The sequence below is a fragment of the Topomyia yanbarensis genome, chromosome 3 (genome assembly GCF_030247195.1).
Source record: "Topomyia yanbarensis strain Yona2022 chromosome 3, ASM3024719v1, whole genome shotgun sequence".
Taxonomy (NCBI): Eukaryota; Metazoa; Arthropoda; class Insecta; order Diptera; family Culicidae; genus Topomyia; species Topomyia yanbarensis.
Genome location: NC_080672.1, coordinates 2,175,436 through 2,183,831, shown reverse-complemented (window position 1 = coordinate 2,183,831; position 8,396 = coordinate 2,175,436).

Sequence of the window (8,396 nt, the reverse complement as noted above, 5' to 3'; positions counted from 1 at the left end):
ATTTGTAGAAGTTTGAAGTCGTTCCGAGAACTCCATTGGAGTTGTCGAAGCATCTGTACTGGCGCGCATACCGTACTATCTGAAGCATAAAAGAGATTATATACCTCATCATAGACGATCGTATTAACGCTAATGATGTGACATTAAGAAAACGTCAGAGAATCTTGATTGACACCCTTCGACACAAGTTTGACCGTACTAACCAGTAACGCGGGTGACGTCGTGTAAACTGTCGAATACGAATTGCCAATTGTCATAGCTTCATTTAATGCATGTAATAAATTATACAAAACTACTCGTGCAGAAATAGTTTTCTATAAAAAATAGAAACCTGGTTAAGTATGACGAGCAAGGTTATTTGAAACTGTTTTCATTAATCTTTTTGTTTCCCCATGAGTTAGTCGCCGATTTATCCTACTTTCCGGTTAAGATATCGACGATTTATAAATTTCGCATAACATCAAAAATTCGACTTCAATAATAGTAAATATAAATGCGAATTCCACTCGCTAGTAATTCCTTATGCCATAGGCAGATATAACTGGACTTCAGGCTCGAGTGATTAAAAATCTGTTGGATCTCTGGTTGATTCTCCATATCAACATGTCAGGTTCGGATCGGGTTTCTCAAATTATAAATTTTCTGGTTCGGGTCGAGTTTTCAAATTTTGAATTTCTCGGATTCTGGCCGGGATCGGGTTCTACTGAATTTTCTTTCTCTTTCACATTTTATAATTTCGGACTCGGGTCGGGTTTAGGGGTTTTTAATTTTCAAGTTCTCGGATTCGGGTTCGAAAAAATTGAAACCCGACCATCTCTAATCAAAAATATACTTTACACCGTAACCGGTAAACGCTAACCACAAATACGAAATACATAAGACATAATCCCTTTCGTTTATTGTAGTGATTAGTGTATTTTTGCTGGAAAGGGAATTATAAGAGTAGGCGTTGAAAACGAAATATGACTTCAGTATAAGAAGAAACCTTGCAGCTAAGCAGAAAACTTCGACAAACCAAAATTCCCTCGAATCTACCCTAAAAATTAGCAAACTTAAACCAGCAGCTTAAAGAATGTTTATGTCTCTGCCACCCAACTTCCTTTTGACTTTGAGAAGGTCAATCAGGACTCTCAACCAAAGGCGTCTATAAATTACGATGAGCCAAAATATCTACGTGTACGGTGTACGGATTTTTTCGACAGAGTTGGTCAGCTTAGGTATCACTTACGGACGTATTACAAAGCCTACACTGCTTCGACCCAATAATCGAGGCGAAACAAGGAACAACTTCCTGATACAGGATAGCTTTGCAATTGGTCGATACGAGTTGTGATCGAAGGCTGGTTTTCCAGGTATTAGGATGGTGATTACCTTCACATGCCTCCAATCACGAGGGACAATGTTACCATCCACCATTGAAAAAGCTTTTTCGTTCGCGCTTTCGTGAGGTGACGCGAAATCGAATATCTCACGGTTAATACTGTTTCGGTTTGCGTACGCCAGGCCGTACCTCAAAGAGAGTTCACCGATGCCTCCTTCGTTAGTCCGTCAACGAACCGGTGCCAGTAGCTACCTTTCTTGGCTTTCATCAAACTCTTCATTCGCGTTTCTAACGCCGCGTACTGTCGATACAGATAGACGGAATCATTGTCATTTCGCCCATGTTCAAAATGGGCATATTGAAGTTGTTGCAAAGCTCGTGGAGTTAAAAGTTAGAGTTAAAATCTCCTAAAACTAGCCTCGGTGCGGGAAAAAGTCCTACAATATCGCCAACCGTCCATGGGCACCTGAGGCTCTGGGGGAATGTAGGTGGAAGCAATGCAAAGGTTTTTGCCTTTAATTCTAATTTGGCACGTGACAACTTCAACTTGATGTCGATGGGAGGTCGCTTCCATTGAAAGAATAGCTTTGATCTCCAAAATTATATTTTTCTCAAAGGAAAAAAACTGAATGAACCAATTTGCGCATAAGCTTACAACGCCTAGCTTAGAAAAGTTAGGTTTAATGTTGTATAACAACAGGCGTCGCTTTAAGCCAACCAGTTGCTTTAGGCGTTCACATATATATGTCGTGTGAACTGTTTGTATTTAGAGTCTAACTGGCGCCAATTTGGTGTAAGTTTGAATACATAGAAAAACTGACAGCAAGTTGGTGTCAGTTACTGACGAGTGGAACAAGGAACATTTAAATAGGGGAGAAAAGTTTTTTACTAAGAAGCTTCTGTCAAAAGATCCGTTTAAAAACTTATCTAGAACAAAACTAAAGGTTTTCAAAATAATCCTCAATTTAATCAAAAATATAAACTTTCATGATAAATGGAATATATGTGTCTTCGGAGAATATACCAAAAATGAGAAACCAAATAATTTTGTTGAGGAAAACGATATTTTTTTAAGTAGCTTGTGAATGTAAAAATAGAAAAAAAACATTTTCAGGGGCATTTATCATGTACAGCAGTAGCGCCATCTACATACATTTTGGAGCATAAGAGTCTTTTACATTTATATTACAAACGACAAAACAAACAATATTGTCGAAAAAAATGTACGTCTATCAAGAGAGATCTGATCTAGATCAAATCCAATGTTGTCAAAATATAACTAAATATAATCGAGAAATTTTATAGCAGATTCTAAACACAATGCATAGTCAGAGCACGGTTCTGTTGGTCGAAAGTGTGGGATATGTGCCAGACAACATAAAGCGAGCCAACCATACTCCCTTAATATTACTGAAGGGCGAAACACTTGAAAGATCCGTTGATACACACACTAGCATCCACGGACGTTCGGCTCGGTCACGAACGACATCGATCGCTGACCACCAGAGAGGTAAGATATGTTCCCCCGTAGCACGTGTTTGGCCAAGCTCCACAGAAAGTGAAATCCTGCCTCATTGTTCGCCATAGGCTGTGGTCAAAGTGACTTTGGTTAGGCATTAGTGATCTAAACCTGCAAATGCAAGTAATTTTGCACGCATTTTAACAAGTTTTGCACCATCTCGATATCATGATGGTACCAGTTTATTTGGCGATTTATTTCGTCACCGTACCCTTTAACCCGTAACTCTGGAACCGGGACTCCGATCGACAAAAAAAAATAACAGCAGCCTATAGGAGTGTTATACCGTTTCGTTTCAAACGAGGTTTGTGCAAATCGGTTCCACCATCTCTGAGAAAATTGTGTGACATTATTCGACACATAAATATACACACCGACTGGTTTAAAAATTGGAATATAATCCAAAAAAATCGTTTGGTGAATTATGAAATGTGGTAGAGGAACTTTAGTTCATTCAGTTTAATCAGGATTATTTTTTTCCGCCCAACATTACGAAAATTATCAGAAATGGCTAAACCGGTTTTCACAAATTTAAATTCGAATGAAAGATGTAAGATTGGCATGGGCTGTTATTTCATTGGCATCGGAGTTACTATTCCACCGATATTGGTCCATGTAACCCGCTTAAAAACTTGCTAATAACAAAATCGTGAAATCACGTATCCTTGTTAAAAAAGTGACGGTAAAATACGATGAAACTGGATGAAATATAACAAATGTTCACTAGACGAACAAAGGGACGAGTCTTACTCTACCCAAAATCAACAGTAACCTGGTACCTTTCCAGATTTTAATCTATGAAATTCCAATGTTATTTTACAGGCTGGAAATTGATACTGAAAGACTCTTAGCACATCACCAAGCATAACTTTTGGGACAATACAAATGATGAAGCGATAAAAGCAGCCCGAGGATTTTTCTGTGCCGTCAAAGATCGACGGGTTACCCGAGAAATGATCTTAACAGGGATATTTTTAAACGATGCGGCCACTTCTGGATGCTTTAGAACTCATCCACTTTAAGACTGGAGGGGAGTTGCTTATCTGCTCTTCCCGCCATCATATCATGTAATAAGTATACTTAAGCTGACCAACTCTGCCGAAAAAATCCGTACACCATTCGATAACGAGGCGTAATCGTTCACCACGCTCAGGTAAACGGTTCGCATAGGATACGGATTTTTTCGTAAGAGTTTGTCAACTTAGGTATACTTATATTACTATGAATGAGATGTGTTTACCCGACAGTCCCCCTTTTCATGGAATTCTGTGCTCTTTAGATGCCATCAAATAATATTCTGGTTGAGATATCACATCGCTTCGGTGATAGAGCAGTGGGTATACGGCCAAGTTCTCCCTGGATAGTGCTAAACTGATAAATCACTGCTCAAAATATATTTTTGCCTTATTATCCTATGTGTTAGATAGTTGATACGAATGTCTTCTTGATTAATTGGTGCATGTATTCATGTCTATACTACTAGCATCTTTTATTGTATTTATTAGTAAACTTCTAGACTCTATGAAAATGAAGATATGTTCTAGTACTGAGTAATAGTAAATTTCAACGGAATTCTAACACAGTCGAAATTCTTTGATTTGACTCCAAACACTATATCTTATCGTTATGAAACAATTTCATGATCCCCGGAACGATCATTCCGGAACAAAAAATCGCTTCTAAGTTGTCGATTTCCACCACGAACTAAGTCTGCTTGCAAACTGCAACAATTTATCCCTTCAAACAGCCACGAGTCTGTGCAATTTACCCCTGGTATTCGACCAAACGCATATCACCACACACAACCGTCATAACTTCATATTCCATTTAAAGGGTGGCCGTGCATCATCCCCATACCAGTCGCTGGCCGCTATGATATATCCCAACAGACTGTTCCAGATATCCTTTCAGCACCTCTCCCAACCGGGAGGACACACATAGAAACATGCTGTGAACTGAATGCATGTACCACAGTTTGATCCCATTCCCCCATTTTCAGTGAAACAAATCCTTGAACGTATGCCAACAACCTAGCAAAATTTAGCTACATCGGTTTGCTCCACCCACCCCACAACCAACCCTGAAACTATTTCCAATAAATTTAAACAACCTCTCTCTAGGTTTTATCAAACGTTGATCAGTGTTAATATATCCGTGACCATGAACACAGCAGTGTCCATCCAACCACCACTGGACACCACGGATAGGGCGCACCGAACGACAGATGAAGTCATACTATAACCCGACAAAACACCCCCCCCCCCTCCACTCCGTTCCCTAGCACGCAACGAGAGCCATCGATCATCATCGCTGTGGGGTCGTATTCCTGTGTGGCTGTATGCCCAGTGCATTGTTTTAGTCGGATAGGTGCGGAAAATTGCCGTCGCAACCCGTAAAATGGAACACTGCACAGCATGTCGTTGCTGGACGTAAACCTGATTACGGCCGGAAAATTGTCGATGTAAATATTTCACACCTCCGCTGTTCCGGCGTGCAGTTTCCGGGTCCCTGTTACGAGATTTATGTTGGTTTCTGATTCTCTTAGTTTAGGTCTAGTGCGTTGTTTGAAGTACTACTATGTCGCTGCAATTCAACTTTGTTTGTTTTTTTCCGATATGTTCGAAGGAATAAATTCAGAATCCATTTCTTGTTGAACTTTGACACAGCTCAGATGAAAAATTCCATTGGTTTGGGTCAGCAAAAAAAGTCCACTTGAACCATAAGCAGTCAAAGCGGAAAGACGCCGTCGAGACGTCCAGACGACAACGACGACGGCGGCGGAGAAAACGACAATGCTTACACAAGTTGGCATGAAGTTATGACTCCCTGATCATAGCAAACATTGCAAAAAAAATCACTAATAGACTCCGAGGCGAATTCAAAAATGGGTGATGGCAACCCCCAGGAGTAGGTGATGGCTTCGGCAAGGAGGAAGTTACTCTCGAATTGTACAAGGACAGTCTATTGGATCAGAAAAAGTGGAAAATTATGTCTAATTTCGCAGGGTGGGGTTCTCTGTTTGCTTTTTCTGCTAGCTGGTGGATTGAGCAAGGATAGTCGTCGTCTGTGGTGTGTTCTTTCGTTTATTGATCAGTAAGGAATCTCTTGGTCAGGGCACAAATGTTAGAAGAATAAATTATGAAACTATGTGCCAAAATACGGTAATGCATCAAAAATGTAGCATATCATATGCATATTATAGTATATTCGTGTTCAATCAGTCTCATTACGCACAAATTAATCTCCCTTAAGGTGAAGATATGTGCAAGCCAGGAACGCACGCTTGTTGCTAGGCACCGACTAGATTGTTTACATTGAATTCGAAGTGAAAATTCAAACGCACAAATGAGAGTTTTCGGCCATTTCCTTCGGTAATCTGCACAGTTACAGAAAATTTTAAGTTTTGTTAGTAAACGATTAAAGTTTCGCGGGTTTTTTTTGGCAGTGGTGTGTGATTAAAGTGAATTTGAAAAAGTGCAACGAAAATGAAAAGAAAAAAAGAGTGTTTCGAAAAAAAAACCCCAAATGAAGAGGGGTGATATTTTCGCACAAAATAAGAACTACAGTTGGTATTCCGTCAAAAACTCGGGTTGATTGTATAGGAAAATGTTCTAGCTTCCTGAAGTAGCAATTTCTTGGTACATCGGCAAGGTTAGTGTGTTGAAATATGTATTTTTATATTTGCTCATGTCAGATACATGGTAAGGCAGGGAAGCGGGGTATGTGTGGCGTAGGAGCTATGTGAGTGCACGCTGCTCTGAAAATCAAGCGAAATCGTCTTAGCGCACCAGCGGCTGCTCGTTCAGTGGATCATTTGAGCGACTTCCAGAGGGTTAAATACTTTTTTTATTACAATATTCTATTTCATGCAATTTCACCAAATTAGGGAGATTGCCTTCAATGTCACGATCATTACCAAAGTACTACTTTTTGGGTGGTTGTATTGGCAATTAAAACTTGGGGGTCATACTTTATCATATGTGTCCATATCATCTGCTGGAATTTTGCAGCGTATTATGGAATCTATACATTATACTGTACGAAGAACGCATCGAATTAGTCCAAAAACAATTTCTTTCGTACTTCGCAAATTGAATTTGATGGCATTTCCTATTCCATCATATGGAGCACGCCGCGAATTTGCCATTCTTTGCTTTATCAATGACATTATCTCTCCATGTGTACAATCCGCATTACTTATTTAACAAATGAAATTTAGGCCGCATTCTAAGAACACGTAAATTATTTCAAGAACCATTTTTAGGACAAATTATGCTGAACAACCAATAAAATGATGCGTTATTGTAATGGAAATTGTGAAACAATTGATCTCTCAATGTCTCGAAATAATTTGGTATTTTGGATTGGAATTGACAAGTAGATGTCGGAAAGCCATTTCACCATTTAGGATTTTTAAATGGCATCACACATAGATTTCCGTCATCTACCCGTTAAGCCCGTTCTGAAAGTATCATCAAGTTCTTTGTTATATAAAATTTATATGACCATGAACATCAATTAGACTCCCTATCTCATTCAACTTTGCCTTATGTCCCTCCATGAGTATGTATCGCATCCATCATAAACAACCGAGAGATAGCTGGTTTCGCTTGTACCTTCACTCTAAGGGCAGGGCCGTCTTAAGACCACTCGGGGCCCTTGGACACCATTGAGCTGAGAGACAATATTAATTTCTAACAGTTAAATGGAGGGACGCCCTACAAAAATTTCGGAAAAAAAACTAGTGTATGTTTTCGACCGTTTGCAGCTTTTATTGTACTGAAAGTAATTGTTCAATTTTTTCACTATCTTGACAGCAAAACATTTTGCAAATTTTGCATTGAATTTCTAAGCACAGGTGTCTTGCGTTGGTAACGATAAATCTGTTTTTTTTTTCATAAAATCATTCGAAAGGGGAATTCAAATCCTATCTGAGGTAGAGCTGTTAATAAGAAACATTTATTGAAAACTACAATTGTGTAGATTTGTTGTGACGGTCCGATAAATATTTACCGGTACCACCATTCGTAGCTGGTTTATTGAATGCGATAAAGAACTGTACATCGTGATAGTTATAGTCAGAAAACAATTTATTTAGTGATAAGACTACACTGGATTTTTGTTGTTGTCACGATTTTGGTAAATGAAGTAGTAACAAAACTATTTAAATGAAAAAAATGACAATAGTAACACCGTAGTACAGTAATCATTGCACAACTAATGCTTAGGTATCCATTATGGCAAAATGCTAAACGGTTCGATATTACCGTTACACTCAACAAGATTTTGTACAGATTTTCAAACAATTCCGATCATATAGAACACCTTACGTCAAATCGACAAGATTATTTTGTCGTGCAAGTCACGCCCATATTTAATTCGTTGCTCATCAGGCGTCTGCAGTTTTTTATCACGTTCGATATACTTATGTCTCGATCCTACCAGAGGTGCTAAAAATTGTATATGCCTTGTTAGTGCCGAATCAAATATAGGTGTGGCTTACGTGACATTCAATTTTAATGACGTGCCGTAAGGTTCTCTAAACCGTCGATCTTG